We start from the raw sequence: 11,084 nt of genomic DNA on the forward strand, positions 1-11,084 counted from the left end.
TCCTGAGACAAATCTGGAGTCATGCAGAGTCAGGAGCTTTGAGGCAAAGCTCAGTATTTCTGTGAAATTGGTCCTGATAATCCAAGGACAATGTTCACTGAATGATTCTCTCTCAGTTCCTGCTCCCAGCAAAGTCACCTGTAGTCTCTCTCAGAGGGGAGAGAAGCCACAAGGTAGGAAGATGGAGACAGGATAGAAGTTTAGAGTCAAATTAGAGATATGAGGTGGTCAGAATGAGTCTTTATTAATTATCAATGAGCCACAGCCAAACTCTGATCAAAGGACTATTCCAAAGGCTTTTACCAGTACAATACAGGTCAGAGAGATGAATAGAGAAAGATTAAAGATGGAGCTTGGCCAGAGGCCAAGCTCCTGCAAGGACAGCCATCAGCTAGCCTGAAAGAGAAGGAGCGCAGAGAGCAGAGGGCAGAGAGCAGAGAGCGGGAAGGCGGAGCCTGCTGGGCTAGATATAGTTTTTGATATGCAAATATACACAGTACATAGGGATGACCCTCATTGGTCAATGACAAGGCATAGGTGTGGTTTCTCTTAACCAGGTGAGAACAAAGAAACCTGTTTTCCCGCCTAACCTGGGAGAAGCTGGGGTCAAGGGTCAGAGGCCTTCCCAGCCATGAGCAATACTGAGCATGCTCAAGACTGAGCATGTTCTCTTTAAAGGCAATCTGACTGCTACAATTCCCCCTTTTTGTTTTACACACAAATGAATAGTGTAATATCAAAATGTAACAACATTACAGCCTTAACAAATACAAACACTCTGGTGCATAATCATATTCTGATACAGAGATGAAAAACCCACCCTGATTGTACAACTTAGATATACCAATCAAGAGTGAACATCAGCATAAACTGATTCAGTGATCAATCTTAAAAAATTCCAAACTGATCTTTCTATCTGTCTGCATATCAGGATCTATGCAACAGTCTTAGTAGATATAAAAATGTTAAGAAAATAATTTCCACGCTACTGATCCTGGTCTAATGAGGTAGAATTCTATGGCTCACATGACAGGTGCAATAATAAAGTTGGGGAACAGAGGAGGCCCACAAACACTGCACTCTCTCTGTTCGATTCTTCTGCCCATCCGAGCTGCAGTCTCGGGGCAAAAGCTGTTAACTCTTCGTCATCCTAAGACCAGCAAAGGAATCGGGGTTACGAATGAAAGTCCCTGTCCGGGCAGTACAAGACTCAATCACAGGGTCGGCCAGTCCTGTGACATCCTGTTTGGGGTAACGAAAAATGAAGAGTAACAAAAGAAGAGATGGACACTATATGCAGAAGTTGTCTGTCTTTTCAACAGTTAGCAAAATACTATCTCTGGAGATGAAGGATAAGTCCTTCCTTTCTCTCGTACTGATACTGCATCTTGGGGATCTTTCCATGCTCACTGCCAGATGCCTGCCACATAGGAAACTGGTTGGTAGCTTGATACCAGGACATTCAGCGACTGAGGGTGTCAGTACGCCACGTCTCTGCATCTCCCAACCTCAAACATCCATTTCATATGGAAAGTGTATAATCGTGGCTGAGGCTGTCTGGTCCATAATGAAAGATTCATTTTGATTCCCCTTACATGCAATCAGACATCATTCTCCAGAATGGTCATCTGAAAATTAACAATTGCTGTCATGTTCTCATGTTCAGCGACTGTTGGGTGACTGCAATTATAGAAATCTTTGCACCTTCATAATTCTGGATCAGAGCATTAACAGTACTTTCCTTGTACTTAAAAATTCTGGCAATAATTGTGCAACAGAAAAATCAAAGTTGAATACTTGAAAATGAATCAAAAGTGTTCTCTAAAATGAACATACTGATCTCTATGAGATTCCTCTCCCTTTTCTTTTTGTTTGTGGGTAGGGAGAGATCCTTTCAAAGAAAAACATCCTCTCTGAACAATTCTGGAGGATCATGTTATCACATGTCAAATGATCTTAGAAAATTGATCCTGGGAACCTGATCCCAAAATTAATACAAGATTCTAGACTTTTGGCTCACTGTCTATGTGGTATCTTTGAAACTGAGCCAATGTAAAATATCAGAACTTATATTCCCAATGATTCCTAATTCCTGATCTAAATAGATCAAAATTCGCCTTGTATATGAACATAATTTTGCACCATTACAGGCTTTGCAAAAAGCATTAATACAATAATCACAGTGCAATTTTTAACAAATACCAATATTCCCATACATTTTACATTCTCAATTGTAACTTAAATAACCATGATGGTGATAATGAAGTAATATTTCAAGTTTTGACTGCATATCCCTTATGTCTTCCTTATTTAAATCTCTGCTTGTATAAATAAACCCATCAATATGATAACCAAACCTATACCATTACCACTATTTGCAAAATTCTTTCCACCAAACCAATGTTTGGGTAAATAGAAGCTTAAGTTGTTTTCCATGTAAAAACAATTTCTACAGTTTCTTGTACCTATGGAATTTGACATAGCTTTTTCATTCCTAATTGTCAGTGAATAATATTCAATGTGCTTTTTCTACACGCTTATCTGTGCCTATTGTGTCATGTTTTTAATCCATACTCCAAAACAGTAAAACTTAGATTATACTTTGCCCTTGCTCCATGTTTTTGTGCAATAATAATTTTTTCCACCTAGGAGAGACAATGACTGCGCGTCCACAGAAATTGTCACACCTAGAGTCCTCAGTGTTTTCCTGAGGTCTTACTTCCATATACCAGAACGTCTTCCAGTATATGAAAGGGAAGCCAATAGATCCCGAATCCAGTGGCCATCTGAATTCTGGGATTGTTGGAGGAGAGCAAGACATTTTTCCTATTAAAATATTACCCACAAAGACAGGGTATCAGGAGTAATGATTGACAATGGTATTAACACTTAACTACATCTCTGGTAGTCAGCCCTTAATGTCCATCCTGGTATTGTCAGGAACATAATCTTTGCCTGGATGTCAATGATTTCTTACAATAACTCAGGTTCCTGATTAAAGATTTCCTAGTGTCTTTTCCCTGATCTCTCATCCTTTCTCGAGAGTAACATCAGTGTCATCTGTCCATTAACCTTGTCTGTGCATCATTTCCTGCTTAGCACCTCATTTTTGTTGTCAGAGGTATCAGATCTATGCTATGAATGAAAGTTTTCTATCTCCTACTTCTTTGGAGAATCATACCAAGGTCTATACCCTTGTTGATAACAGCATTTCTTACAATACAAGTGGTAGCTTTACAATGCATACAATCTACATTTCTTTTGACAGTATCATATACAAAATACAGGGTATACATTAGCAGCTAGACAATTTGTAGCTAATTCATCTCAATCCCATAGCAAAGTCTTTGGAGTGTGGGACATATTTGGTGTCTTGTACAGACACAAGTGTGATTTAGTCCTTCTGAGTTAGCATACTTGATGTTGCTCTGGGTACCCCATCTCAATGGATGTCAGCATGACAAGTGTCCATCAGTGGCCTAATAGCAAATGTCTCTAATAGTGTAATGTCATTGTTCTGGAGTGATATTAGTCACCAAAGAAGTGTCCCTCCAGCATGCCTGGATTGTGGCTGGCATGTAGATAGCTGATGCCATCACCTTCCGTCTGCTTCTCTTCCTGGTCTGTATCAGCTGGCATGAAGCATGACGTGGGTGACCAGATGTTTTCATTATCTGTGAACATATAAACAAGACCTCGACCCAACGTTATCATCCCCTTGGGTCCCTTACAGTCTTAATATCTTGATGATATTTAACCCACTTCAGGTATCTCACACAATGTGATCTTTATCATTACATTCAATACTGATTATTACAAAGCTTTAACTTATATTCCTTTTGGGGTGTAGAAGAGATAGATGATTAGTGATACCATATCCACCTCTTTTTTCTTATGAAAGTGGAAATGTCACAGCTAGACAAAATTGACTTCTAGATAAGTCTGATTCTAATAAAGACATGTTGTTGCAAATATAATGTACCCTTTAAGACAATATTCATCATTACATTTTGGATAGCAATACCCTTTTTGTGCTGCAAGTGGACAGCCTTCATTATACTGTCATAACATTCCCAATTATGCCCTTTTGATATTTGATCAAATTTGGCTAACATGGAACAATTCCAATAAAATGATTTCAAGTTATACATTGTACCAGTACCATTCAAAATTTTCAGGCATGTAATAAAGTCAGATCTTTTACCAAATACCCATATATTCCCAGAACAGAATATCTGTTAGTGACTCAATGATACTCTTCTGTAGTCAAATTATTTCACATACAATTACATGTGTGTGTGGATAGTGTGTTAAACCTGCCTATAGGGCAATCATAGGCTTTACAATCCATGTGCTGCATTTCTGGTGTCCTGTGCCAGACACCTTTGCCATCTGTCCTTCTTCTGGGCAGATTGTCTTGCCATCAGATGCTCTTGATCATCTTCCATGGACTTCATGTATCTGAGAAAATAAAACAGAAAACCTCGACCCCAAATGAAAGCCTCATTGGGTCTTAGAGAGTTAGAAAGTGACAGAACATATATACTTTCAGTTTTTTGAACCTTGGGGCTCATGAATTCCCTTGAGCTCTTTTCACCATAGCTTGCATGTAAGCCATGAGCTATGCATTTCAGCCCTTGCATTGCTGTTAAAAGCCCTGCTATTCCAAGCCGTTTGGAATAGACAGTTGTGCACAGATATTTATGGAATCTGTAATCACTTTGCTTACTTCTTCATTTGAGCTTGAACCCTAAACCAGGAGAGTAAGTATCTCCCATCACTTTTCACAGTTCAACCTTTGTGCCAGGAGCATGCTGAAATGCATCTTTGCTCCAAAATATACATGGATATCCCTCAGGGGTGAAATTAATCCACAACAGTTTGCATTGATAAGCAATATCACCTGCTTGTTCAGGATATAGATGTACAATAGACTTTGCAAAGCAGCATGTATAGATGCTTAAATATTTGCTTTTTCAAACCCATAATCATAAAAATATCATACTATAAATCACTTATGATTTGACCCATGTGTGCTGGGATCTTAATCCCTTGTTTGCCTGCACCCAATTTTTTCTTTTTGAAAAAATTCACATTGTGCAGTTATTAAAATTATAGCATTGTCTTATGCTGTACAGTATGCACAGAATTATCAAACAGTTGCACAGAAGTTGTTATTTGTGAACTACTGCAATTAACTTCATAACTGAAAAGATCTTAATACTGTCACTAAAATCATTACTTTCATCTGCTAATTCTGCAAATCTTCACTGCAGAAATAAATCAAATTATGCCAGTAACCTTTGAATTTGCCTTATTATCATAGGTCTCTTTTCAATATCATGATCAGCTTCAATATCTGCAATTTGAATACATGATAGTAGTGCCTCTTTCAAATCCTTAATAAATCACTGTACTGAGTAACAGATTCCTTGATAACTTTAATAATTAACCACTGGTAAACAGATTGAATCCTCCTAACCATGCTTTTACCCTGCTGAGCATGTGTCTTAATTTTCCATATTAAAAGCTATTCTAGTTATAAATCATTTGCTTTCTGGATACAGGTATAGTAATATGCCCAGTAAAAAGTTTCTGAACTGCATACAGGCTGTTTGAATAAGCTCTGCTCAAGATTCATCCTGTTGCTTTATGTCCTGCTTAGAAAAGTGTTAATAATTCCTCCATGGTTAAAATTAGAAAGTCATAAATTCCTTTAAATCATAGTCCAATTCATGCTTATTATATCTTAGGATTAAATTTTTCTTCTAGCCAAATACAGCGTTTGTAATAAAAAAACTTGGAACCTCAGTTGCTCTGATGCTATCTTCCACGTGGCTCAAGCCATGTGGCCAGTAGAGAAAAAAAATTCAAGCTGCTTCAGATTTAAACCCAAACCTTAAAAGTTTTCTGTTTGCACTTTAATTACCTTGTGATTTATACCAAAATTTCTCTACAGATAAAACATTTCTAGTCCTGATATTCTGTGGCATATAACAAAAGTCAGAGAAAGATATTTTAATTCTCTTTTTTAACTTCCTTTATCAAAAAATATAAGCAGACATTCCTTTATAATTTTGCCTATATCCAACCTAAATTAAAACGATTCAAATTCCCAGATCTCACTTCTCTGTGCTTTTTATCATTTGCAATCACCCAGGTAAAGCCTGCCTTTACCTGGCAGGACCTCAAACAAAAGAGTTCCTAGGACCTTTTTCAAATGCTAAATGAGTGTAGAGGCTTTTTTTTTTTTTTTTTTAATCTTCTGCCTTTGGTTACAGGATGGCAATATCTTTTTACAACTTAGGCTGTTCTGAATTTAACCTAATTCAGGACTATTACCTTGATTCATTAATTTTGCTGAGACCTGTGGTTTTATTAGATCCCTTTTTCCAAGTAATTCTGACCCTTTAAGTGCCCTGCTTGAGTCAAAGCAATTACTTCTTGATAAGCCTTTTAAAAGCATCCCAGGAATGTGCCTGTGAAGATTAGCTTGCTCCTTGCTTCTGGTCTTCTAGCCTTTCCCACTGGGTGAATAGCAGCCTGGCTCTCTGAGCTTTTGTTTTAGGAGGCCAAAAATTTGACTTTGGACTTTCCTGATGAAATCTTAACTCCTGCTTTTTCTTTTCCCAGTTGCTCCTTTCGAAATCCACTATGCTCTAGCAACTGTTTGTTTCAGACTGAGATTTCTCAAGTTCTCAATGGCCCCTAGTGAGGGTTTTGCTAGGTCAAATTTTCTTTTTCCTTCCCCTCCCCCTCAGACCGCTCCTCAGGTGTTTCTTAACCTCCGGAGATCCAGGTCCGGGGATTGTGCTAGCAGGCCCAGGTGGGGGAGGGAAACAGCACTCCCCCCCACAGAGATAGTTTAAGAATCATGCTCTGAGGGACCGTGTGCTTTCCTCATCCTGATATATTTTCCAATACTTCCCTTCCTCCCCCATCAACAACGACATTAAGAGTCGAGCAGGGTTCAGAGGAGTGACCCACCTCGAGCAGAGGAAGACTTACCGTTCTTGGCCAGAGGATCAGCAGAATTCCCCGAACTCCGGCACCCGCCTACTGTTTTCCCTCGGCTGTGTGAAATAAAAGGGTTGAATGCCACGAGAAAGTGCCAGGTGCAGGGTCCCTGTTCACGTTGGGCGCCATTTGTAGTCTCTCTCAGAGGGGAGAGAAGCCACAAGGTAGGAAGATGGAGACAGGATAGAAGTTTAGAGTCAAATTAGAGATATGAGGTGGTCAGAATGAGTCTTTATTAATTATCAATGAGCCACAGCCAAACTCTGATCAAAGGACTATTCCAAAGGCTTTTACCAGTACAATACAGGTCAGAGAGATGAATAGAGAAAGATTAAAGATGGAGCTTGGCCAGAGGCCAAGCTCCTGCAAGGACAGCCATCAGCTAGCCTGAAAGAGAAGGAGCGCAGAGAGCAGAGGGCAGAGAGCAGAGAGCGGGAAGGCGGAGCCTGCTGGGCTAGATATAGTTTTTGATATGCAAATATACACAGTACATAGGGATGACCCTCATTGGTCAATGACAAGGCATAGGTGTGGTTTCTCTTAACCAGGTGAGAACAAAGAAACCTGTTTTCCCGCCTAACCTGGGAGAAGCTGGGGTCAAGGGTCAGAGGCCTTCCCAGCCATGAGCAATACTGAGCATGCTCAAGACTGAGCATGTTCTCTTTAAAGGCAATCTGACTGCTACAGTCACCAAAAGTAACTAGGTCAGTGTCATGAAGGTGAGAGGATGCAGAAAAGGATGGAGCACTAATACTGGAGGCAACAAAAAGAGGAAGAAAAAGAGAAGTCACTTCCTTCAGATCACTTCTCTCAGGTCATGTTCCTGGTCTCTCACCTATGGTCCTACCATATTCTCCCCCCAAATGAGCTATCCTCTCCAAGATAAACTAAATTGGATTTTATGAAGGATTTAGGAAAGCCTTGGGTCACTGAGATTTGTATAGAGAAAAAAAGAGAAAGAATCAACTAGATCACCTCTCAAAAGTCCCTTACAATTCGTTGTCTGTAACATTCTGATTTCAATACTGCAGTTATAGAATGTACCGGAACAAAACTAGCTCTATATTTTCTCCTCTACCTCTTGCTCTTAAGAGGAAATATTGTCATCTCTCTAGATAGACATAGATGTAGATATATTTACATTTATGTCTCTGCCTTTCTCTGTGTCTACCTCCTGGATCTCTATAACTGTTTCTATCCCTATCTGTCTCTTTCTTGGTCCTTCCTGATAAAGATTTAGAGGCTGGCGCCACAGACTGAGAAGGGTGATAATAATTCCAAGCTTGTTTCTAAACACTACGGAGGCCTGCCCGGGTTAATTAGTCGCACAAGCTTTTCTTCAAGTGAATGAGCCGGCAGGATTTTTACAGCTCTGTCGCCATGTTTATTTGTTCATTTTCTGTTTTATTTGAATATACATTTATCTGACAATAAATAACACTGGTCATGACCAAGTTGATGAAGGCAGAAAATATTCTCACCAACCACCTTGAAGGTTCACTGGCAGAAATCTGGTTGAAAAGGTTTAGATATTTTTCTCCTTATTCTCTTTCCCACACACACACACACCTTTTTTCTCTTCCAGAACCCTGGAACAGGTGAAGAAATCTGGAAAGGGATAGAGGGTTAAGCTATGAAGGAGTTCAAGGGAAAAAGGGAAAGGATAGGGCCAGGGTAGAGAAAAGGTGAGGAGCAAAGAAGGGAACCATTCAGGTTTCCCTTTATTGGGAACTGTCCAACAAAGGAACCAGTTGGAAGCCAAGAGTATTGGAAACAGACAGAGATATTGGGAGAGTGCCTTTCTAAAAAGATTGTCTAGATACCTTGTATTATATGTAGACACAACGAATTTCACAGGTTTAACACTAGGGGGGAGCAGAATCAAATAACATGAAATTTAATTGAGATAAATACAAAGTTGTCCATGTTTTCAAAAGTCAACTGCCTAAATAAAGAATGTGAGTGTGGTAACTGAGTGAAAAGGATGGGGGGGGGGGGTGTTAGTGGGTTACAAACACAATTTGGATCAATGGTAAAATGCCACAGCCTAAAAATCTAGAGCTAGAAAATCTTGGACTCCATTAATAGCAGCATAATAATGAGGAAAAGAGAAATGGTCACATTTCTGCACTTGGTCCTGGAAGGAAGGAAACGAACATTTGTTAAGCTCTTACTATTTGCCAGGCACTGTGATAAGTCCTTTACAAATATCACCTCATTGGATCCTCGCAACAACCCTGGGGAATTGGTGCTATTATTGTCCCCATTTTATATTTGAAGAAATATGTGAAGCATTTAAAGATTTTAAATGGCTTGTCTAGGATCCCACAGCTAATAATTATCAGGTGGCATTTAGGGAGTTCAGTGGTAAGAGGGCCAGGCCTGGAGAAGAGAAGTCCTGGGTTCAAGTGTGACCTCAGACACTTCCTAGCTATGTGATCCTGGGCAAGCCACTTAAGCCCAATTGCTTACCCCTTACTGTTCATTGACATTATAACTTATACTTAGTATCAATTCTAAGATAGAAGAAAAGAGTTTTAAAGAAAAAAAAAAGAAAATAATTATCAGAGGTCATATTTGCATTGAATTCAATCCATTCTAGAACTGCTGCATCTAGGTAGCTACCCAAATAAAATTATATCCAGAATGCTGTGTTCATTTTCAGGAGTTACATGTTGGGAAGAACATTGAAAAGCTTTAGAGAGTTGATCAAAACATCACAATCTAGAGAAAAGTGACTAGTATTGTAAGGATTCTCAAGACTGTGCCATTCAAAGATCAATGATCAGACTGGGATATACAGCTGGAAGGAAAAAATACTGGGGGAGGATATGATAACTGTCAGTTCTCTGAAGGCCTATCACATAGAAGATGAATTTGACTTGTTCTGCTTGGCCCCAGAGGCAAGATGTAGGAGTAGCAGATTTAAATAGAAAAGAGACAAATCTCAGCTTAATATAAAGACAAATTTCATTTTATTTGCAAGCTGTCCCAAAGTGGAAATGGGAAGACTTGGGAAGTTCCCAATATCTGGAGTTTTCTTTACTATTTTTTTCTCAATTTCATATAGAAACAATTTTTAATAATCATTTTCTGATATTTTGCAATCCATGTTTTCTCCCTCCCTACTTCTCTCCTTCCCTCCTCTACACAATAGTAGGTAATAGGATATAGGTTATAAATATGCTATAACACAATACATATTTCCACATTCATCATGAAAGAAGACACATATAACTTATATAAGAAAGAATATGATGAAGGAAATGAAGTGTGCAACATTCTCCTGGTTTGGCTCACTTCACTTTGTATCACTTCATATGTCTTTCCAGGTTTTGGTGGGGATTGTCCTCTTCATCATTTCTTATGGCACAAGAGTGTTCCATTACAATTATATACCGCAACTTGTTTAGCCATTCCCCAATTAATGGACATTCCCTCAAATTCAAGAAAGAAAAGAACTCCCTAAAAAGAAAATACAGGAGAGGACAGAACTAAGATGGTGACTTAGTAGCAATGAAAGTTGAAACTGCTCTGAGACTCCTTCTAAGCCAATCTTTAAGTGCCTCAAAATGACAAGTAAAAAACCAACAGTAAAATGGAGTGAGGGGGCTCTCCCTCTGAACACAACTTGAAAGGGTGTCAAAGAAAATTGATATTTACAGGATAAGGGAGAACCAGAAGCAAAACTTCACACAGAGGAGTACTTGTCAACCACAACCACCACCACTACCCCCACAACCTACTGGGTCAGATTCCGAGCCCAAGTACAGGTCAACTTCAGGATGCCAGGAGTCTGCCTAAACCAACAACAGAGAACCCACACCCACTCTTGGAAGTCCCAGGCCCTGGCACCAGCTCACAGTGGACCTGGAAGTCCATAGTGCTTGACCCTTTCAACCTTGTGCTACTGTCATGAATATCAAAATAGCACAGTCTATAGAAAAGTGAGACAAAGAGCAAGGTACAGAGTCAATATGAGATAGTAAGATCCAAGCAACCACATGCAAAACTTCAAAGAAAAATGGGAATTGGTTTCAGCCATTGGAAGAACTCAAAAAAGAAAT

General features: G+C 39.2%; 1 long non-coding RNA gene across 1 annotated transcript; it reads right to left on the reverse strand.

The window, feature by feature from the left end:
* Window positions 1-220: 220 nt before the first annotated feature.
* On the reverse strand, window positions 221-7,705 carry LOC130457509 (uncharacterized). Its single transcript, XR_008916772.1, has 2 exons — window positions 4,484-7,705; window positions 221-3,695 (listed from the first exon to the last, which is right to left on the reverse strand). It is a non-coding gene; the product is annotated as an uncharacterized LOC130457509 (long non-coding RNA).
* Window positions 7,706-11,084: the final 3,379 nt, after the last annotated feature.

The sequence above is a fragment of the Monodelphis domestica genome, chromosome 2 (genome assembly GCF_027887165.1).
Source record: "Monodelphis domestica isolate mMonDom1 chromosome 2, mMonDom1.pri, whole genome shotgun sequence".
Classification (NCBI taxonomy): domain Eukaryota; kingdom Metazoa; phylum Chordata; class Mammalia; order Didelphimorphia; family Didelphidae; genus Monodelphis; species Monodelphis domestica.